Source organism: Oncorhynchus keta, chromosome 4, assembly GCF_023373465.1.
Source record: "Oncorhynchus keta strain PuntledgeMale-10-30-2019 chromosome 4, Oket_V2, whole genome shotgun sequence".
In the NCBI taxonomy this organism is placed as follows: Eukaryota; Metazoa; Chordata; class Actinopteri; order Salmoniformes; family Salmonidae; genus Oncorhynchus; species Oncorhynchus keta.
In genome coordinates, this window is record NC_068424.1 from 50847495 (window position 1) to 50871791 (window position 24297).

The window sequence follows — 24297 nt, forward strand, 5'->3', positions numbered from 1 at the left end:
TATGATGAAAGACACAATAATGAGCCATCTGGGTTGTACCGAGCATCACACGACAAAATGACATCTCAACATCTCAACCCCAAAGCTTTACACAAACATTTACATCCCCAACACTGCATTTCAAGTTACAACCACAGAAAATGCTAATATTATTACACTGCCCTAAACTTGGCTTATGTCTTCGCTGATACTGTAATTACACTACATTTAAATGCAAAACTGTCCATAAACTTGTTGTAAACACTTGCTCTCTCAGTCTTTCGTCAGATTCTTAATTACACTATACTGATACAGATGTAAGATCATAATTTGAGCCAGTTTGCTACAGCAGGAAAATAATCCTGCAGCAAGAGGAAATGTGAATTATTATGTGAATTAGAATCCATTTTTCATAAAGGAAAATCAAGTCTGAAATTTAAAAGGTAAAATTATAACCTTCAGAAGCCTTTTTAAACCTCAAAATGTAAATGCATTGCATTTCAGGAATTTTCTCCTGCAACAGGGTGTTTAAATTAAGATCCTACACCTGTTAAGCTGATTCCATTTGACCACAAAGCCATAATACATAAATCTGCAGTGACTTTCCCTCCCTCCCTCCCTCCCTACAGCACAGAGACTGAGAGGTTGGCTGTCCTTCCTTGGTGGCAGGGCAGAGTGGCATCTTGACATTACCATCCCCAGGCCCGCTGGCACAGCTGTCACCCACAGGATGGGAGACTGGCAGGGTCGATGGCTGCATGGCGCGCCTGTTGGCTGCCGCCCTCCGTCCCCCTCTGTCCCCTCCATCCCATCTCTCAGTGAAAGGGCAAGATGGCCTCTGTCAGTCTCTCAGTGCATTGATCAGAGGCCAGACCTCCATTAGCTAAAGGTCACCGGGTTCACTGTGCTCTGTGCCGTCCCTACAGCTCCCCATGACCATGGTGGTGGGAGGATGTTCGTTCCTTGCCCTACCTCCATTCCAACCGAGATTAGCATGCTAGCAGATACCCATAGACTTCCAGTCATTGTGCTAACGCTAGTTAGCGTTGGCTCGTCAAACTACCTCTAACTTCCTTCATACTGGACATAAAAATGGTCTCCATAAGTTTATCTGACTCTGGGGAAGTAGATTAAGGGGCTCATTGCAAAAATTCTGAAGTATCCCTTCAAGTATCAAAAGTAAATGTAATTACTAAAATACACTTCAGTATCATAATTTCACATTCCTTATATTAAATTAAGCAAACCAGATGGCACCATTCTCTTGTTTTTTTATATTTACCGATAGCCAAGGGCACACTCCAACACTCAGACATCATTTACAAATGCAATATTTGTGTTTAGTGAGTCTGCCAGATCAGAGGCAGTAGGGATGACCAGGGATGTTCTCTTGATAAGTGTGTGAATTGGACCATTTTCCTGTCCTGCTAAGCATTCGAAATGTAACGAGTACTTTTGTGTGTCAGGAAATGTTGTAAATGACTATTGTAGCTTGGAAACGGCAGTTTTGTTAATGTAATATCTACATAGACATACAGAGGCCCATTATCAGCAACCGTCACTCCCTAGAAGGCCAGCATCCCGGAGTCGCCTCTTCACTGTTGACATTGAGACTGGTGTTTTGCGGGTACTTTAATGAACCTGCCAGTTGAGGACTTGTGAGGTGTCTGTTTCTCAAATTAGATGCTCTAATGTACTTGTCCTCTTGCTCAGTTGTGCACCTGGGCCTCCCACTCCTCTTTCCATTCTGGTTAGAGACCATTTGCACTGTTTTGTGAAGGGAGTAGTACACAGCGTTGTATGAGATCTTCAGTTTCTTGGCAATTTCTCGCATGGAAAACCTTAATTTCTCGGAACAAGAATAGACTGACGAGTTTCAGAAGAAAGTACTTGGTTTCTGGCCATTTTGAGCCTGTAATCGAACCCACAAATACTGATGGTCCAGATACTCAATTAGTCTAAAGAAGGCCCGTTTTATTGCTTCTTTAATCAGAACAACAGTTTTCAGCTGTGCTAGCATAATTGCAAAAAGGGTTTTCTAATGATCAATTAGCCTTTTAAAATGATAAACTTGGATTATCTAACACAATGTGCCATTGGAACACAGGAGAGATGGTTGCTGATAATGGTCCTATGTACACCTATGTCGACGTTCCATTAACAATCTGCTGTCTCCAGCTACAATAGTCATTTACAATATTAACAATGTCTACACTGTATTTCTGATCAATTTTACTGATCAATTTTACTGGACAAAAAAAGGTGCTTTTCTTTCAAAAACAAGGAAATTTCTAAGTGACCCCTAACTTTTTGAAAGGTAGTAAAGTACAGATACCCCCAAAAAAGACGTAAGTAGTACTTTAAAGTATTTTTTACTTAAGTACTTTACATCACTGTTCATTTTCCCCTACTCTGTTTGATCACCCACGATATGCTACACCATTGTACTTCTTACAGATATTATGACTGTGTCCACCTAAAATCAAAGACTCCATTCCAATTCTCTCCTTCCAGTAGAATGGCACAATAAAGGAGGTGTCTCACCTACTACAGAAGATCACAGCAGCACAATTACATCAAATTGCCAGGCCAGACCCGTGGTTTCACATTGCGCTGATCATCGCTGAATCACAGTTGGCCTTATATGGTTCATCCAGCCTGTGAATGAATGGGGGATAATTGTGGTGCTAAATAGTGTGAAGGCTGAGGCTGCCACCGGGTGGGATCCATTTCCTGTGTTGTCAGGGGCACCAGTGATGGAGAGGGCTGTGCCTGCCTGCGTCTGTTGCATACACAGAAAGGCAGATGAACTTATTTGCATACACACACTCACAGTCACACAAGGCCACAAACACGCTCACACAAACACACACACACACACACAGATATACACACTCCACACACACACACAGATATACACACTCCGCACACACAGATATACACACTCCACACACACACACAGATATACACACTACACACATACACACACACACAGATATACACACTCCACACACACACACACACACACACACACACACACACACACACACACACACACACACACACACACACACACACACACACACACACACACACACACACACACACACACACACACACACACACACAGATATACACACTCCACACACAGATATACACACACACACATACACATATGCACACACAGATGTACACACTCCACACACACAGAGATATACACACTCCACACACACAGATGATGATTGTCTCTTGCTTCTGTCAGGTTGTGTTTTTTTCCCTCCAGCCATGGAGACCTCATCCTGGGAAATTGAGCAATTTCTGATTGAAAACAGTGCCGGTAATTAGAGCACTCACTATTTGTAACCACTTGGCATTACATTAGTATGCAAAGCTGGCAGTCAGCTAATCTGGGGGAAAACGTTTGTTTCCTTAATTGCCCTCTTAGGACAAAAGTGAGGGGGGGGGAGTGTAGAGTAAAATTTGAACATTTGAACGTGCTCCTGCTAGAATGGAGCCTGGTGTGTTCAGGGGACGTGGCTCCTCCAACACGGTTTTTAACTTTACTAATGGACAGACAACACATAGGCATACACGCATGCACAGTAACACATACACTGGCACACATATGGGCATTCATACACAAGCACAGACACACACATTGTCATACACACTTGGGTACAAATGCATGTAAATGATTAACAGTGATTTGGCATATGAACTACACAACGTGACAATGAAATAATCTTCCTATTTTATTCTGTGTAAGAGGGCATATCAATCCACCTGGTCTGTGCCAGGCCAATCGTTCCTCTCCATCCTACCTGCCTCCTCACCTTGGCTTCACTTACATTAGGACGACATTACCTCACACGGCCGAAGGGTTACCCTCTCTTCTCACCCTCATCATCTTCAGCAGCTTTTTCCCATTTGACCTATTCAGTGGTAGCTCTTTCTGACAGGGTAGGAATATTCCCCTTCTCTTATATGATATTATAGTCCCCTCCACCCTAATGACTTCATCCCTGCAGGCACCTTTGCCATTTAATTAGCCCTCTATTAATGTAACTAAATATGTATGTAATTACCATGTAAAAAGTGTAAAAAGTTGCAGTTATTATTATTATTATTATTATTAACAGTTATGCACCACTTGTCACTTTAAATGTGAAGTTTTTGCTTGTACCGATTTTGTAATGTTAAGTACTATGCCGAAGCCTACAATCACCTGTCTAGTGCAATGTAATTTACTGTAGTTCCTCCCCTGTAGTTAGTCTGAAATGATGCCACTGTAACGTGTTGCTATCGCTGCCACCGTATCTTTCTGATGTCACACAGATCCTTCTCTACCAGATGTCCTATTCTAAGATGAGTCTCTAGTCTGATCTCAAGCGTAATTGTACAGCCTGTCCTCTCTCTCCCCCTGGTCATTGTCCAGCCTTGGGCTAGAGAGACTTTTACAGAGGGGATGGAGAGAGGCAACTAAGAGGACACTCGTCTAAAAGTAGATGGATGGCTTACCTTGAGACGAGTGTCCTCTTAGTTGTCTCTCTCCATTTTACACCATCCGCTCCGTAACAATCTATCTAGCCCATTTGTTGACCTGAGAAGGATATGTATTGATTGAAATTCCATTCTAATTCTTTTGCCCATTCCCGCCAAGCGTATGATGTGCATTTGACAACAAACATTTTGGCAATCTCTCTACCTTAATATGGATGGAAAATGATATGATTTCTCTGTGATTGCAGACCTGTAGGATCCACTGCCTGGCAAGCTCCATGGTCAGATGTTCTGTTGGCTCGTCCTACACACAAAGTAAAATACAGCCCAATTAAATCAGTCGGCAGCCTGGAAAAGACACAACAATGACAGCTTTGGTTTAGAATCATACACGAATGTCAGGTCATGCTTTCAGGTGGAAATAATATTGAGGCTTTTTCCTAAAACTGGATTCGTATGGTTTATGTGGTGCATGTTTTCTGGGTTTTGTGGTGTAGGCTATTTACCTGTTTGGCAAAACAAATGTAAAATATGATAAATTAACATTGGCAGTGAGTTTTATGAATGAACCGTATATAATGATCATGTATCCATCCAGGATACATGCTTGATTAATACATATTCACTGCTCACTGCATCACAGCAGCAGGAAGCATGTCTCTTGTGAATCATACAGCAACTCAAATCTGACATGGTCCTTTATGAACGGTTTCATCATTGCAGCTGATTTGAAGAGATTGTTTTCAAGTGTATAGATGTTCAAGTTATGCCTGCATTCATTAGTGAAAGTTATGCCTGCATTCATTAGTGAAAGTTAGGCCTGCATTCCTTAGTAAAAGTTAGGCCTGCATTCCTTAGTGAAAGTTATGCCTGCATTCCTTAGTGAAAGTTAGGCCTGCATTCCTTAGTGAAAGTTAGGCCTTCATTCCTTAGTGAAAGTTAGGCCTGCATTCCTTAGTGAAAGTTAGGCCTGCATTCCTTAGTGAAAGTTAGGCCTGCATTCCTTAGTGAAAGTTAGGCCTGCATTCCTTAGTAAAAGTTAGGCCTGCATTCCTTAGTGAAAGTTAGGCCTGCATTCCTTAGTGAAAGTTAGGCCTGCATTCCTTAGTGAAAGTTAGGCCTGCATTCCTTAGTGAAAGTTAGGCCTGCATTCCTTAGTGAAAGTTAGGCCTGCATTCCTTAGTAAAAGTTAGGCCTGAATTCCTTAGTAAAAGTTAGGCCTGCAGTCCTTAGTGAAAGTTAGGCCTGCATTCCTTAGTGAAAGTTGGGCCTGCAGTCCTTAGTGAAAGTTAGGCCTGCATTCCTTAGTGAAAGTTAGGCCTGCAGTCCTTAGTGAAAGTTGGGCCTGCATTCCTTAGTGAAAGTTGGGCCTGCAGTCCTTAGTGAAAGTTGGGCCTGCATTCCTTAGTGAAAGTTGGGCCTGCAGTCCTTAGTGAAAGTTAGGCCTGCATTCCTTAGTGAAAGTTAGGCCTGCATTCCTTAGTGAAAGTTAGGCCTGCATTCCTTAGTGAAAGTTAGGCCTGCATTCCTTAGTGAAAGTTAGGCCTGCATTCCTTAGTGAAAGTTAGGCCTGCATTCCTTAGTAAAAGTTAGGCCTGCATTCCTTAGTGAAAGTTAGGCCTGCATTCCTTAGTGAAAGTTAGGCCTGCATTCCTTAGTTAAATGCCCGACAGGCACCGAGACAAAATGAATGAAATACTCAAAATAATTTGTAAAATATGCATCAACATAATTGAATAAAATCATTGAAAATGTTTTATGAATATTAACACTAGGTTCTGGTGGTCACTTTTATCAATGCATTCTGGTTTAGGATTACACCATAGATCATTATGTCTTTACAATTTAGACTAGAAGAAAGCACAAATTCAGTCAATAAGGAGGGGTAACACATTTCAGTCCACCAAGTTGGATTGACAGGTAAGAGACAGGTTCACAAAGAAGCACGTTTTCTAGTAATAGGCCTACGTGTTAACATTATACAGCCTACACATTATGAGGTCAAGATCTGATTCATTTTTCGTATTCATTTGCATTTCATTCCTACGTTAAACCGCATACTGATACATTACTTAGTTAATGCGGTCAATTACGTCCATATAAATGATTATTTTTGGGAAAAACATTACTAATTCGTTCAGTTTAAAAAATCATGGACTATCTTCTCTACATATATGAACTTTTGCACACCTGAAGTCAAGTTTTCATAGGTCACAGGTGCGTAGAAGAGGCAATAACTGCTGTGAAATGTGATTGACTCCCGTACGTCTGACGCAAAACAAACAACCAGTGAAACGTTTCTGTCACATTTCGTCAAGGCAAGACGTTCTGCTCTAAAACTATTCCATTATCTTATTGTTTTATATCTTTTTAATTTCGTACCTTGCTACTGTGGACCGTGTTTACGCTTAGAGGACAATTTCGAACCACTATCCAAATTCAGACGATTTCCGTGCCTTTTGACTTATAGAAAAATCGTATTTTTATAAAACTTAAATTTCTAACTGGTCGTTTTTATTTTGACATGACTAAATTTGACATAGTATTTGAAAAGGAGTGAATGAGAAAGAAACGTTTCCATTTTACTTATTTTTTTTTTACATCAATCGAAAGGTAAACAAAAGGAGCTGTTCAGTTAATCACTGTTTAAATCACTCAAAATCACGAATAACTTATACAATGCCGAACGCCCTATAATTACAAGACAACATTCAACACATTTTAAAAAATTAAAGCATTCAAATAAACATGTTAGATTAATGTTATCAAGTGGTTATTTTGTTGTCATTATATCATCTTATATACGTTTTTTTTAGCTGGCTTCAAATCCTCCATGTAAAATGATTAGAAATGAAGTAATGTCATTTATTAGGCACACTTCCACTAATTGTGATGTCTTATCTCAAATTAATTTCTCAGTGCCTTGCTGGCTTTCAATCATTTTCTGCCACACTCTTTCAGACCTCAATCATAGAAGTAAGTGGGGACTGAAACTCAGTTGTGAAGCTACATTTATTATATAACACATTGTAAAAAAAAAAACACAACATCAGAGACATTTCAGGATATTAAACAGTCCAACACGTGAGACACACAATGAATCAATAATTATTTTCCCATTTTTTACATTTATAACAAGGCATGTACATTGTGTACATTGTATGTATGTGTACATTGTATGTGTATATGTATAGGCAAACACATGATAAGGTATGTTCAGGGTCTAGGTCAGATGCAAGAAACTTTACAACTAAAAAGCTAACTTGACCTTTTGCACAATTTGAGAACACATTTCTAACACACACATCATTTAGCCAGTCCCTATAGCTTAATATATACATTATTTTATTTATATACAGTGATGCCCTGAGACTTATTTTCGTGTTGTGTCTTTTCAGCAACAACAAAAAATGATACTCTTTAAAGGTAATTAAGGCACGTATATTTGAGAGATGTTCTGTAACAAAATCGAATAACTTCTCGGCCTCTGAAATGTGTACCATTCACATTTAGTGAGCCATCAATCAAACAAATACTTGTTTGTCGAGTATTAGCTTTCGGCTAAGGCATCAACAAAACTGTAATACGTCTAAGAAGTCATTAGGCTTTATGCCTATAAAGTTAACATAGTTTAAAACGTTAGGTTAATATTCAATAAAAGTTAGTCCAACTGAAATAGGAGAAATAGGAAAACGCACGCAAAATCAGGGTCACCACGGAAACATTTATTCCCATAACCCTCTTCTTGATGAACGAATATTGAACTAATTTCGGAACAATTTGCCGTACTCATCTTTGGAATGCATGAGGTTCTAGTACCATTTATTATTCGATCCCCCTTCTATTTAATATAGACTTTGTTATCGCATTGTAGACTTATAACAATTGTTAAGCAGTTGTTGCATTGATCAATATAATTATACACATTGCTTCTATGGCGTACTCTAGCCTAAATAGTATTCGTGTGAACAATTAAATAATTGCTTTGTAATTGAAATGATAGAAAATAAGGTAAGGCCATTTCAGGGCACAAACCCGGAAATTGCCTTAATATAAAGTCATTTCAATTTCGGGGTGGCAACCAAAATGTATGTATCCTGAATGTATCCTACTCTCACCGATGCTTCAAAGGTGAAGTCAGAAGTCACATTTTTATCCTTCACATCACAATCCAGCCTTTTCCAGACACCGAAAACAACTCATATTCAACAATATCAGGTACCTTTTGACGACCTATTTCCGGTAAAAATATTCGTGCAGTGATATGGATGTAACGCTTCCTTAACTTTGTCAGTTAAGGCCAAATGGCTTTGGGGGAGGTTTGAATCAGTTCCTGTGTGTACATTGAGGTCCAGTGTTCTTGCAACAAAAGGGGGCTAATCCACGTAATTTACACAATGCATAGCGCCGTGTTTACATGGGATAGAGGAGGGCCTCATCTTTTTCTGCCGGACATAAATGCTGAAGTGGTGCATCGCCTTCTAGTGAAAAGGGGCCTTCTCGGGGCGATATGTGGAGAACACTTCAGGAGCCTTGAATAAATCCCATTGTAACTTCCTTTTGGTTTTGCTAAAGTGTCCTAAAGAGAGCTTCACCCCCGAGGGACGAGCCATGTCCGCCAAAACACACCTGTGAATGTAGTCAGCAGGTTAGGTAAGGCTCCGGCTATCGCCTATTCAATGGTGTCTATTAATCATTTCACAATCAGAGAATCACACAGTTCTGCAATTTCGAGATTAATAGACACAATATTTCGTCAGATATATAAATATAGCCTAATGTTACTTTTTGCGACACAACGAGTTATGGAGAAGACATGTTTTGGATATTTTAATCGTGTGGAGTGCGCTAACTATTTTGACTAATCACATACGCTGCTGCTACTGTTTATTATCTATCCTGTTGCTTAGTCACTTTACCCCTAACTCTATGTATGTATCTAACTAAATTACCTCGTACCCTATGTATATAATATATCCACGTTATTATTACTCATTGTGTATTTATTCCTAGTGTTTTATTTGATTATTTCTCTATTTTTCTCTGCATTGTTGGGAAGGGCCAATATGTAAGCATTTCACTGTTAGTCTACACCTGTTGTTTATGAAGCATTTCACTGTTAGTCTACACCTGTTGTTTATGAAGCATTTCACTGTTAGTCTACACCTGTTGTTTATGAAGCATGTGACGAATACCATTTTATATCAGTCTCTATGATTTCCGAAGTGTGTGAAAACTTTTGGCTACTGTGAATTAGCAGCATATCCCAATTTGTCACTGAAAACGTTAGTTGGATAAATTGTCATATGCCGTCAAAATCATTTAAATCACACAAACTCAACGATCTGAAGTATTACAGGTTTCGTTGACAAGTTACTTTCAGTAGGGGTTTAGCTTATCGGCCTACATTATTTTCTCAGTCCGGACCATGCATTCGTGGAAGGTTATTATCATTACTTCGATCTGGAGTTTGGTAAGTCAAACCATAACCTGAATGCGCACTCTCACAATGTTTTCTTAATTCAGTGTTTACTTCTCTTGAATAGAGATATCCGTTTTAGAAATCGTTAGGCTATATGAAATTAGGCTTCCGACTTTTTTGTTATGGGTCGGCTATATTATTGCCAGTCTAAGAAATAAAATAAGAAAGACAAATAAATAATCAAAGTTAGTACCTAAATAGGCAATTATAATACATGTTCAATTACATGGAAAACTATCTGTCATACGAGGGAAATTGTCTACATTATCTAACAGGACAGACAGTATGTCTGCTAATATTTCTAAATGTGGCATTATTTTATTAGGCCTACAATCTGTGTTCAACAGGTGTAAAAGGCACAATATCCGCTACAAATGCATAACTTTTAGGACACCTGCCACACATCAATGTATGATAAGATTGATCATCTAAATGTAAACACAATTTGAAGAGATTGTTGTTTTACGTTTGGCGTATTGTCATAGTCTCTAAACTAATGCATGTACTTTATTCACCTCAAATGTATATATATATATATATATTTTACATAGGCCACTGACGACAGACATTATAGGCTGTATTATAACATGACCTACAAAGTAACGAAACAGTGACCTTTAACTTCTCTGTTCCTTGACCAGTGTAAATATAGCTGCATATAACCGCCATGTGAGGTAATTGAAGCATTGCTGATGGCCTGGTGCATGGCTCTGTCTATCGGCATATCTAAGTTTAGCCTATAACCTACATAGGCTACACACGTACTATTATATCAGTCAATTGTTGTATAATCCCTAATTTGGTTTACAAAAGTAAACCGTCTTCCTGTCGCAAAATATTAAATAATTCTTCAAATAGATGAATTGCTAAATTCATATAACATAACTACATCTATCTCACCCCCTCTAAAAAACAACAACATAATTGTAATTTAGCCTAAGTTAAAACGTGGTATTGTGATATACCAGCACAAATAGGCTACTTTTTAAACCGAAGTTGCAAGAAATATGGTATGAAATGGTGGAGGACTGTCATTGTACGGAATATGAAATATATAACGATGTAACACACATGACCAAGGCAAAAACCCGTCCCTTTTAAATTCGAAAGGATAGCCGAATATTTTGTTGTTGTTTTACCCTCAATCACATATGGACAAAAAGGGGTCCCAAGCCCTTATTTAGCCAATAATCATTCGTTTAATTATTTACATTAATAAGATAAATTCCCTAGTTATTTGACTGACAGCCATTTTTAAATACTCTTCACCCCAATTTCAGATGTCTGTCTTTGGGGTTCCCATAATTCGGTTTTTCATGAAGGGCGGATAATTATTTTGGCACTGTCAGGTAAATTCCTGCGGTAAATTGAAATATTCTTCTTTAATCCCCGCTAATGCCAATTCTCATTGTGCGAAGGTATGAAGGGCAGACGTCACGTGGTGCTCAGGTTGCATCTCAGGTGAGCCTTGCGTTGCAGGGGGGCGCGAGGGATTTGTTCGTGACTTTACAGGCATATAACATGATTACCAGATATTTATTAATCAAGCCTTTTCTTCCTAAAATTGTAAATCCAGTTAAGATGCACGTTATCTAATGAGTGATGAGTGAATAGCAACTTGTGACGGTATATCAAATAGGCCAACTAGCCCATATTCCTACCATTTCAATGAATGAATAAATAATCAATATTATGGAATTAGGTTTTCTTTGCAAGGATGCTCTCATTTCGTCCTTGTGACAGGGGAACGGATAAGCTTACATGACTAGCATTGGGAATACCATAGCATCTTTGTTATTTAGAGTTTGATATTTTATGTTTTATCAAAATGTGACACTTTTGGGGCATAACAGTGAATTCATACCTGATTAGTGATTACAACATTAAAGGTCCAGTCCAGTGAAAATTACGTGTTTTCTGTGATTTGTATCATATTGTACAACAGTTAATGAAACTAACACTCTAAAAGTGTGAAACATTATAGTCAGTGTTATTTCCTGATCAGCAGGTTTGCATGGGAGTTTCAGCTTTCCATGGTGACATCACCAAATCAAGTCAAATCAAAATGTTATTGGTCAAATACAACATGTGGTAAATTGGTTAATATACCAATAACAAATAGTTCCAAACCTCTAACAGCTCATTTTCAATTTTCCCTTCCCACTCAGACCACTCCCAGACAATCCTAGCAAAATTATTGCTTGAGAAAAATCTTTTTGCTCAAAATAAATTTAGCCCATTTTAATGTAACTATCACAGTAAGGTACTTAATTGTTACCCAGAAACAAGGGCGCAACTTTCACAGGGGACAAGGGATAGGAAATTGCATTTTTGTCCCTCCAGTTTTATAATTGGAATGTGATACAAAATGAGGCGACAGTTTTCTTTTGGACCAGGCGGACGCCTATGAGCGGTCGGGTAGGCTGTTTAGAGTGTTTATCCAACCAGATACATTTAAAAAATTAAAAATACATTACACCCCCCACACTTCTAAAACCAAAGTTGCGCCCCTACCCAGAAATGATTTGACATTGATATAAAAATGGCTGCGTTAGACCTGTAACTGTATGACATAGATTTTAGAGATGCTTGGAAAAATAATCATGTTACTGTAGAATCTGTCTCCCAACATAATTTGTTGTCTGATTTTGGAAGTGGTGGATGTTGCCACATCACAAGAAGTTGGTAATGGCTGGAGCGGAATAGGTGGAATGGTATCCAACACATGGATGCCATTCCATATGTCCATTCCGGACATTATTATGAGCCGTCCTCCCCTCGGCAGCCTCCTGTGTGCCACATAGCATTGTAAACAGAATGTTACGGTGAGATAATAGTCTAATGTTAAATACAGCAGTTTTTCTTAGTTGCAGAAAATATTAACAAAAGTTAGTGACTTCTGTGTGTTTGTGCGTGAATGTATGCTTGGCACCCCCTGAATTTACTTTCTGAGCATCCTTCATTTGTAGTCAGTAGGAAATGAAAGAGTCAATCTCTGCTCTGGCAGTTCTTGTGTCACTCTTTTCAGGATAGGCTGGGAGAGAACAGTTGACGCAGATAGCATGCTCAAACCAGGTCTCTGGAGACCCTGACATCAAAGCGGACCAAACCTCACATTGAGAGCACTTTAAGCCAGGCACGACTGTGACAACAGAACAACCCAATATGTGAATGTCACTTTTGTCAAACCTAACCGAACACTGACAGAAAGACTATAGAACCATTTTATGGCAGAAGGTTGAGGAACAGAAACACAGAGAGCTGTATTCACAGTCCTACTTCCTGTCGGGACCTCAGAGATTGATTAGGTTGCTAGGGGAGATGGGTGACTGACACATTTTGTCGAAATCGTGTTGATGAGAGTGGCTAGTGTCGCGCAAAACAGTGTTTAGAGTTTGTTTCTACTCCTCAAGCGTCCACATTGACAAGGCATAGGCATAGTCTGAAAGTGTAACATCTTCTACAGACCCGTCAACTGACAAGGACACAGCTTGAGCTTGAAACTGATCAATTCCCAAGCCAACGACAAGACTTTCCTCTGATAGCAGCGCTTTATTTTGTAAAAACTCCTGTCTAGTTTGTCTAAGTTGTCATGTTTTTTTTGCATAGCAAGTCCCATCTCCCTCCTGAGTCCTGGTAGGTAGTGTGGAGAAACTAAACCTCTGATAAAACATTGGGTTTTAGCTAATCTTGGGTTTAAACTCTGAAGTTAAAGTGTTGACCTTTCCAGATCTCCAGTCGGGGGTAGTCAAGGAAGTAGCTTTATACTCAAGCCTTGTTTCTCTTGTCCTAAGTAGTATGCCGATTCAACAGGTCTAATACTTGAGCTTATCTTCGGACACTATTTCCAAGGCGATATCTGATACCCAAAGCACTTTCCTCTTCAAAGTAGTCTCCTGTTGTGCTTTGTGACCACAATAGTGTCAATCTCGTATGTTCAAAGCCCCATCCCTGTGTCAGCTTTGAGTTGCTGTCTATACATCTCTCTTGAAAATATTCATTTGAGACTTTGAAGGCTGGCTTTAAAACACTAGTGAAATTATAAGACATTTGAAAAACATATATATTGATACAGATTCCAGTTGCGTACGCATCAAAACTAATGTTAAGATTCAAATTTAGAGTAAAGCAGTAAAAACACAACTCAAATGTCAAAATCATTTTTAGATGTTTCTTTAGTGTAGGGGTATTGATTGAAATGCATTTGAAATATGAATAATGTAAAGCTTTACACCAGAGCTCTCCAGGGCCACAGTAGCCTAGCCTACAGCTGCACTACAATCTCTGCATCAGAGGAAATATCCATTGAAATGCAACTGTTTTATTGAGCAAAGTGATGGATATGCCATCAGATGTTAGGCAATTTTTGTGATCAAGATATTTATTGATTTGCATCAATATCATTATGTGATTCATCTTGTTAAAGACACAACTGATTAATATGAAGTATACGGCTATTGGGTTTCTGGATAAATGAAAAGCCCCGCAAATGTCTATCAGACAGATCTGACCTAGACAGAAGCAAGCGGAAAAGCTGCAGATCAACGAATGCCATGTGATTGGGAACGTTCGACTGACAATGATCAGATGAAAAGAGCGGCGATCTCAATAAACTTGTCATTCAGCCTTTCAAGGTTCAATCATATCTGAGGTGTTTTGCATAACTATGAGCCCCACGTTTCCTAATCCTCAAAGGATCTCGGTGCTACTTGGCTTTGCACTGTAGTCATTCAAGGTCGCAACCCGGCAGGAAATATGGGCTGCCATAGCAACACAAAGATGGCTTCTGAAGGCTTAGCATAATTCTTCCCTAATAGAAAAATAACAGCGCCAAATCCCGTCCTTAGTGAACTGGCTTATTCGATGGAGGCAGACTCCCACCTGTGAAGCACATAGTCACCACACCAATGTGCAAAGACCACTAGGAGCTGAAAAAAGGTCCGTCTTTGAAAAGGGGAGTGGGGATTGGGGGCCTCGGACCAAGCCACATTTTTTCTCTTCGATGCAGCTGAAAACAACCCACAGTATGCCTCGGACTAGCTTGAGCTTTTTGGGGGCTGAAAATATAAGCTGCCAAATGAATCGTAGTCTCTAAATAATACTTATCTTTGAAGAGTTTATACCTCTATTTCTCTCTCTCTCTCTCTCTCTCTCTCTCTCTCTCTCTCTCTCTCTCTCTCTCTCTCTCTCTCTCTCTCTCTCTCTCTCTCTCTCTCTCTCTCTTTCTCTCTATCTCTTTCTCTTTCTGTGAAAACTATTGGAGAAAGAAGTCTGCTCACATTGGCAGCAAATCTTGAGGTGTTTTATTTTCGTTTTGAGAATGATTGTACACAGCCCACATCACATTAATCTATTTTAAAAGATAAAAAGAAATGAGAAATATTTGAAAACTTTTTTCAGAAATGTATTTTATCCCAAGAGTGTTTCAGTTGCATTCTTGAGGAGGAGGACATACATGGACTACCACGAGTCCCCATAGATTCTCATGTCTTCAATCAGAATTACAGTGAGCTAATTAAACACACTCAAACAAACAGAATAAGCAGGAAACCAACCGTCCAGAGCAAGGAATGTACCTTTGCACTCCAGTTTCAGTGAAAGGGAGCTGCAGTGTGCTTAAGGGATGTTTTTGTATTCTTGTGCACCAATGTCACGGTGTGTGTGTGTGTGTGTGTGTGTGTGTGTGTGTGTGTGTGTGTGTGTGTGTGTGTGTGTGTGTGTGTGTGTGTGTGTGTGTGTGTGTGTGTGTGTGTGTGTGTGTTTGTGTGTGTGGGTGTAAGAGAATCTGTTTAGACTGTGTATGTGGCAGGGAGGAAAGGAAGGGTGCACTTTGGAATAGACTTAGCCAGGTTAGGCATTCGCATGATCTCTATCTGCCTTGTAACCCTCTCCCTCCCTTTCTGACTGTGTCAGCGGTGATCACAAAATATCTGCACCCGTCTCTCTCCCCTCCCCCAACCCTCTTTGTTGCCAGATACCAAGGAGATGGATTCTTGTCAGTGTGTGAATCGCATCAAGATGATGGGAGCTGGCGAGAGCATAAATTACCGCCACACTTGAGAGTGCGAGACATGTAAGTATCAGCCACCACAGCAGTGAAATGTACTCTGCTTATAGAATCACTCATGAGTACGAGAGATCCAGCAATATTGTAGCCACAGTGATCGAGCCAAAAAATCTAAGCCTTTATGAAATCATTACTGTCAAGGCTGGGGTATGAGAATCAAATCCTAGCAGCCAAACATGGTTGTCAAAGAAGGGTCCTATGGTATGGTGCTGTTTTGTTTCTGTCTCATACAGATGCTAACAGATAAGGGATGCAGTAGTTGGATATGTATCTCACTCTGCTCGTGCTTGGCAACATAAGTCAGCCACTTCTAGCCTCAGTAGATATGTTTTTTTCAGTGGGCTCCCCAGTTGGATCCCCTCTTCTCACTGTCTGTCTGGGGTATTTACACTACTGTCTGTCTGTCTGTCTGTCTGTCTGTCTGTCTGTCTGTCTGTCTGTCTGTCTGTCTGTCTGTCTGTCTGTCTGTCTGTCTGTCTGTGGCGTATGCCCGCTACTTGTCTTATTAGGGGGTGTTTAAAGGATATTTCAGCCTGCCTGAATAAGGAGCACCACCTCATTCCCCGGCTATGGGTAATCTTCTTTCATTGTGAGGGATGCTTTTCTATTCGGCGGTGCTGTGTTCAATAGCATCTCAGGTAGTCATAGTGACACCACAGCACTGAATGGAGAATCAGAGGAAGATAATCATTATATTATAGTGCGCTTTCAGCCTCCTCCCAGGAAATAGTCGGGAATGCTTTTGGGCTTGCTAGCTGTTGCCTAATGCTTATATCAATAGCAAAATCACTGAGTGCTCAATCAGTTCAAAGAGTAATATCTTCATTGCAGCCAAAGAGAGTTATCTCATATTTTTCTACTCTTATCTTAACATCAGTATTCCTGGTTGCGATTAACCTTAAGGGTGGCTTATTAGTACTTAAGGGGAGTTTTTGTTATGCAAATGAGCATGCAGCCTTCTTTGCTTTTTTATCCACACATCTTTCAGCTGTTGGGCACATATGCAAAATTCACACGTTTAAATTCTTATTTTTTTAAGTCCTACTTTTGTCCTTTGTGTCGTGGATTCTTTGTGCATCATAGGCATAGATTACCATTCAAAACTATTACATGCTATTTTCTGTGCTACCAGAGTCTCCACCTTTGTTGTCGTTTCCCACAGAGCCCTCTTTATGAACCCCTCTCTGCATTCTTGACATTCACCCCTTATTGTGGAATGATTTGGCTTTGTGTCGTCACGTTGAATGGGCGATGACAGTCATAATGGTCATGGAGTCCTCCTGACCTGTACAGTACAGTCTGAGCAGCAGAGGAGACACTGGTGTAATTAAATCAGCACTGTATGCACAATTGACCAACGATAGGCCATACTCCCCCGCTGTTCCCTGAAGGGAATCCCACTGAATCTCTCTTAAAGCCTCCTGTTTCAGAGTAATACACCGGGTAACTTTCCACATCAAAGCACTGCACTGCACCCCTTCTCAAGGACTCACGTCTCCGGGAAAGAATGGCCTCGGCTGAGATACGGACACCGCTGGTCTAATTTGCCTCGCCTGCACCCCCTTCCCCGGTTTGGGCCCTATCCGAGGCTGAAGCGGCTATCTGACGAGATCACACAGAGAGGTGCGGGAACTTAAAGGCGAGGAGTTACTGCGCATCCTACCAGGAGCTTCCAAAGGGTTCTATTAAAACGGGTTCAATATGCCGGTCACAGCTTTCAAAGTGCTGCACACCCTCTAGCCCCAGCAAACTCAAAGGGCATCGGTGCACGCTCAGTAAGGGGAATCTGGCCCCCATTAATTTAATGAGTCCAGGGCATTCGTATGCCAAAGCCAACTGTGAAGTCTCTCTTTTTTCATCTCTGGTGGAGTTTTTAAGGAGCAATCCGCCAACTTGGGAGTGAAAAAGGAGAGCAGGGAGAGAGAGAGAGGTGTGTGCTTCTAATCTGAGATCAGTTTCCAGCTGTCAGTCCTCAGAGTGCAATTTCCAACAGTTAGGATCTCTTTGCCCGAGCCGAAAACACAGACGAGCAACGCAGAGTGGAACGTTTACTGTCATCAGGAGAAAGCTCTCCCCGCTTTTTGCCTTTTATTCAGACCCCTTATGTTTCTACAGAGTGATAAAAGAGCAACTACAACGATATAATGGGAAAATGGTGGTTAATTGGATACATATTTGCATAATTTTACACTGGCTCGGCTGGAAACGCTCTCTGGTCACTAAGCTAGAGATGTGAGCGTCCTCCATTTTGTTTCTCACAAACCAAAACAAAGCGGGAATATGTTAGGAAGCGACTCCTCTCAGCAACACTGTTTAGCTCAGCATTCCTCTCTTTGACAGAGCAACACCTAAGTGAGAGGGGGTTAGACAGCTAAGTCCTGCATGGCGGGTAGGTTGACGTGCGTCTGACAGTCACCTGTAAGAGATTAGGGAGACAGTGGAGTGGTGGAGTGTGCCGGGGTCCTTCAACCAGGAAGCAGCAGCTGCTGGAGCTAATTAAAGGCAAAGTAACACAGCCCTGCTCAGACCCACTTCAAACACTTCTCTACATGCCAGCCTGGAGTCCCATCTCTGGGGTGTCGGGCCGTCAGGGGTCCTCCGTGACCTGCTGCAGGCGCATGCTGGGCCCCGGGTCTGACCTGTGGACCGGGGGGTGAGCCTGAGAGGATGAGGGGCACTGTGGGGTGCACCTGGGACTGACTTACCTGGGACTGGATGTCTGCATGCTGAAGTGTGGCATGTGGCTGTATGGGCGTCGGTAAGGGGACATTGACCTGCACAGCAAAGAGAGAGAGGGGGCATAGGTGAAAGGTCGGGAGCAGAGGGGAGGCTTAGAAAAAGCACACATCAGGCACATTGATTGAACATAATCAGTGGTACAAATGCGCTGGACAGAGGCAGAAACAGATGCCGTTTAGATGTTCTAAAGAAACTTAAGCCTGACCTACACATGTTGTCTTTGTAAGGAGTTTGCTTAATGTAAACCTTGCCTTAATTAACAAGATGCAGACTGACTTAATAAGATACAGATACAATCTACAATGACAACATACAGCCTTTATCGGCTGACACTAGATCATTTTGAAAGGATGCCATTTGCCCAAATCAAAGATGGCAGTACAGTATTCCTATCCTTCCAGCCAGAACTACTGACGAATGCTGGAAAGCAAGTAAGGTATGAACACAGAAATGTGCTGCTCTACCAGAACTCCAAACCCATTGAGGCAAAGTATAATACTTCAAGACACCCAACTCAATATGGAAGTAGGAATCTTTGAATCGCTCTTCCGTTTCCTTTGAATCTGTCTATCAATCAGTCAATGCTTTTGAGGGAAACGTAATGGAATCAAAGCTGTTGCGCAATCATCCATCATCCACCACACGTTATGTTGCACTGAAAATATGAATCAAAGTCAGTGGGATAAGTCAGAACTGTCGTAAAGCAAAGAGAATAATTCTGACACCTCACACAACCTCCCACCACAACTCTTTAGAGATGTCAAAAATGAAGTTGTTCTTTTAACCCAGATCCAGTCTTTTCTTGCAGCACACATTCGTTCTTTGTAGTTTTCTCTTGCCACACATATGCATTATGAGCTTTAAGAATCATAGTGTTACACTGTTGTTCCACTCGTATGCCACAGCGTTGTTGACTAGGCCTACTCGTTTCTGATTGGCTTGAAGGGCATTTTTTATTTCTCTAATGAACGGTAATAACCAACGGTGTTGTCAAACATTCTTACATGTTCTATGTTTGAGCTGCCTTTGAAAGCAAAAATCTAATTGAAAACATTATTGGCGTTGTTGAATTCGATTTTCATAATAGCAAGCCAAAATTTAGGAAGACGGATGATTTGATTAGCTAAGCTAGCAAGTCTGTTTGTTTGGTTACCAAGGCAACCACTGTAGCTGTACTCTGGGTCTATATTCATAGTAATAGTAAGGAATTCCCCTTGACCAAACCCACAAATTGGTGAAAACAAACATTCTTTTTTTATAGACCCCCATTGTAAAAGAGCCAATTTCATATTGATTTTTAGTAATATAGAAATAACAAAACATGCCAAAAATCTGCTGTGTTGTTCAATGTACAGTACCAATCAAAAGTTTGGACACACCTACTCATTCAAGGGGTTTTCTTTATTCTCTCTATTTTCTACATTGTAAAATAATAGTGAAGACATCAAAACTTTGAAATAACATATATGGAATCATGTAGTAACCAAAAAAGTGTTGAACAAATCAAAATATATTTTATGTTTGAGATTCTTCAAAGTAGCCATCCTTTGCCTTGATGACTTTGCACAATCTTGGCATTCTCTCAACCAGCTTCATGAGGAATGCTTTTCCAACAGTCTTGAAGGAGTTCCCACATATGCTGAGCACTTGTTGGCTGCTTCACTCTGCAGTCCAACTCATCCCAAACCATCTCAGTTGTGCTGAGGTCGGGTGATTTTGGAGGTAAGGTCATCTCATGCAGCACTCCATCACTCTCCTTCTTGGTCAGGCCCTTACACAGCCTGGATGTGTGTTTTGGGTCATTGTCCTGTTGAAAAAGAAATGATAGTCTCACTAAGCGCAAACCAGATGGAATGGCATAACGCGCAGGATGCTGTGGTAGCCATGCTGGTTAAGTGTGCCTTGAATTCAAAATAAATGACAGACAGTGTCCCCAGCAAAGCACCCCCACACCATCACACCTCCTCCTCCGTGCTTCACGGTGGGAATCACACATGTGAAGATAATCCGTTCACCTACTCTGCGTCTCACAAAGATACAGAGTTTGGAACCAAAAATCTCACATTTGGATTCATCAGACCAAAGGACAGATTTCCACCGGTCTAATGTCCATTGCAATTTTCTTCTTCTTATGGGTGTTCTTTAGTAGTGATTTCTTCGCAATTAGACCATAAAGGATTGATTCATGCAGTCTCCTCTGAATAGTTGATGTTGAGATGTATCTGTTACTTGAACTCTGTGAAGCATTTATTTGGGCTACAATCTGAGGTGCAGTTAACGCTAATGAATTTATCTTCTGCAGCAGAGGTAACTCTGGGTCTTCCTTTCCTGTGGCGGTCCCAATGAGAGCCAGTTTCATCGTAGCGCTTGATGGTTTTTGCGACTGCACTTGAAGAAACATTCAAAGTTCTTTAAATTTTCCGTATTGACTGACCTTCGTGTCTTAGAGTAATGATGGACTGTCGTTTCTCTTTGCTTATTTGAGCTGTTCTTGCCATAACATGGACTTGGTATTTTACCAAATAGGGCTATCTTCTGTATACCACCCTTGTCACAACACAACTGATTGGCTCAAACGCATTAAGAAGGAAATACATTTCACAAATGAACTTTTAAGAAGGCACACCTGTTAATTGAAATGCATTCTAGGTGACTACCTCATGAAGCTTGTTGACAGAATACCAAGATTGTGTATAGTAGGCTACACATAGCTATGTGTGGAAAACATTTAATCACAGGTAAGATATTTAACTTGTTTGGTATAGTCTGTTTGCAACTTCACTCACTATATAGTCTGTTTGTTTGTGTTGTTGGTCTTGGCTAGCTAAATGTTCAGGTCGGTAGCTAGCTAGCATTCAATCACATGGCTGCTAGCACCGTCATGAAAAGGGACATCCTTACAATAATACAGGGAATCCTTCCAATATTACATTTTTCTTGAGAAAGTCTCGAGAAGCTCAGGAGCTGAAAATTAATCTTTAGACATGTTGTACTTTTCTTAAATGTAGTTTTGTAATTGACTCAAACAAGCAGACAACAAGAAAATGGCTGTGAGGTGGGGTAACCTAGGTAACCACAGATTGTTTTCCCCACAGGCGGGTAAAGTTCCATCTAATACCGACTGGGACTATCTAATGAACTTGATTGCTACTTCATTGGATGTTTAGCACAGTTCTACTGGCAAATGTGTTAAATTATAGGTGTGGTATAAGTGGGATAATCAACTCGGGGCTCCATGCGTTTCTGGAAAAGAATAGAACTCTGCAGAAGGTCAGTGGCACACACCTTAAACGTTGTGCATTATTTCCAGAGAACGCATAACTCCTCGTTGATTATCCCTTACTTAATACAAGCCTATTGCATCATTACCATATTTTTGAATAACAGTGACTTGATTCTGTTTTTATCAGATGTTATAGATGAGAACCATTACAACAAATCAAAACTCTCAAATATATTCTGTCCCTTGACGTAAATAAATCTTTCTGATAAGCGATAAAAATGTATATTTCCTTCAGATTTACAATACTCTCCTTGTCAATGCTATATTATACATAGACATTTCCATATGGCCTCAATTTTGTGTGGCGAAAGAAGGTGAATCGACTGCACGATAGAGGTAAAGGGCGAAATAACATAGCTGGCAATCTCCGCCATCGATTCGTAACAGAAAACGAGGCTAGGAGGAGCGTGACAGAATGGCGTGGGCGGCATATCTCAGCAGTGTCTGTGAAGTGGACTGCTCTGGGCCCTTTACCGAGGCACTGTGACACCCAGGGCTACCCCTGCTGCGTCCTACCGGCAGGTGTCTGCAGCATGGAGACATGGTGTCTCTCCCTGGGGAGCCCCATACACCACACCACAGCCGCACGTGGGCCACCTGAAACAGGCATCCGCCTCCACCAGCCACACGGCAACCAAACCAGAACCCCACAGGCAGACACACAGGCAAGCAGCTATGACTTTCTGTCTATCTATCCGCATGTCAGTCAGATCCAAGAATGGCATTCACCAAGCTGCCTCCATCTTGGGAGGCGATCACACAACATAGCTTATACAGGTGCACGCAGTCAGTGTTCCTTTTCATCACTGTGCCAACAGAGTAAAAAAAAAGTGTTCCTTTTTTGTTGCACAATGACAGCGAGAATAATTAAAGTCAGCTTATGTGGTGTGGTGGATATTCTTGTGGGCCTGCCGAGTGCTAGAAGGCCTGAACCAGACGGTAGAAAGCCCCTTGACTGGATTTCAGGCCCTAATAGTATTCTGCCACTCTGGGCAGCCAGGTTTTTCCTGTTGTGTAAAATAGAGCGAAGGCAACTTTCCACTTCACGTCTTTATGGCTTCATGCTCCGAGCGGCTGGCTTTGTGGAATCGTGTGCTGTGCTCTTTCAGCGGGCCGTCGTGTGGTCTCAATCTCTTTACACGATTCACTGCCAGCCTCCTCTCCTTTCTACCAGGCCTCCCAAAACTGTGTAATCAGCAGATGTCTTTATAGAGGAGCCCACTGCCGTGTGCTGCACACCCTGCCTGCTTTGCCAATTTCATTTTGGTGATTTCTTTCCCCTTTCTCTCACATGATTATTCTTTCAGGCCCAGCAGCAATGTCGATTTGGTTCTTAATGTTCCCCGAAGTCACGAAGTACTGCTTCCCTCAGCACCGTCGAGCCACAGAGCCAAAGGATATAGCTAGTCCTGAGTGAGCCTAGGTTATCACAATGCTATCAGCCACTACTGTCTCAATGTAATACCCCATTCAACAGCGCTCTTTGACCTTGATAAGACAAACCATTAACGATGGAGTTGTATTTTCATTGGTCATGCTCACGGTGATGTATCTCAGTTCATAATCTCTGACGTCACAGCTATATGGATGGAGATGTTATCTGGTGTTACCAGTGGAAGGACAACACAGATCATTTCTTATTTGGTAATTGAGACTGTTTTACTAAAACAAGGACACTGTGTTGTACAAAACACATCAAATGCAATTCTGAAATTTAAGGATAAAAATCTACATCCAATGTTTTTCTAAATGGTTGATTAATGGCCACAGACCTATTTAGAAATATAGAGTTATGTTCGATTGATCTTCATTATGTTCCGCCCAAATAATTTGATGACACCAAATTAGAATTGGCTCGTCATTCAAGACATAATTGCAATAACAGCGGCTTTATCAGAAATGTGGAAAATGTAACTGCGGTAACACCACATTTGCAGTGTTTATTACACAGTGAAATCATGTTGTTTTGCTTTTAATTTATACATTAACACTATGCAAATCATATACTCTGCTCATGTAAATGGTAATGGTCTCCTCTTGTTTTGGTTGTGGTTACCATGTGGTTTTGGTTACCATTCGGTTTGACCTTGGTTCTGTATAGGAGACCAGTACAGTACGTAAGACAGCATCTCCGTGAGGTCTGGCTTTGACCACAGGAGACAGTACACAGCCGGGCACCACCTGGGCACCATCAGGGCACCACCTGGGCACCATCAGGCCATCAACATGGCATGTGTTCTGTCTGCC

At 41.0% G+C, this 24297-nt stretch overlaps 1 long non-coding RNA gene across 2 annotated transcripts in view; it reads right to left on the bottom strand.

The window, feature by feature from the left end:
• Positions 1–616: 616 nt before the first annotated feature.
• Positions 617–24297, bottom strand: part of LOC118383782 (uncharacterized) — a 32283-nt gene continuing 8602 nt past the window's right edge. The window contains exons 2-4 of one of the 2 annotated variants that reach the window (XR_004825717.2): positions 18734–18802; positions 4730–4783; positions 617–2761 (exon numbers count right to left, since the gene is read on the bottom strand). This is a non-coding gene — a long non-coding RNA (uncharacterized LOC118383782). Of the gene's footprint in view, positions 2762–4684; positions 4784–18733; positions 18803–24297 lie in introns of both variants that reach the window. The other variant, XR_004825719.2, reaches the window with a different exon arrangement.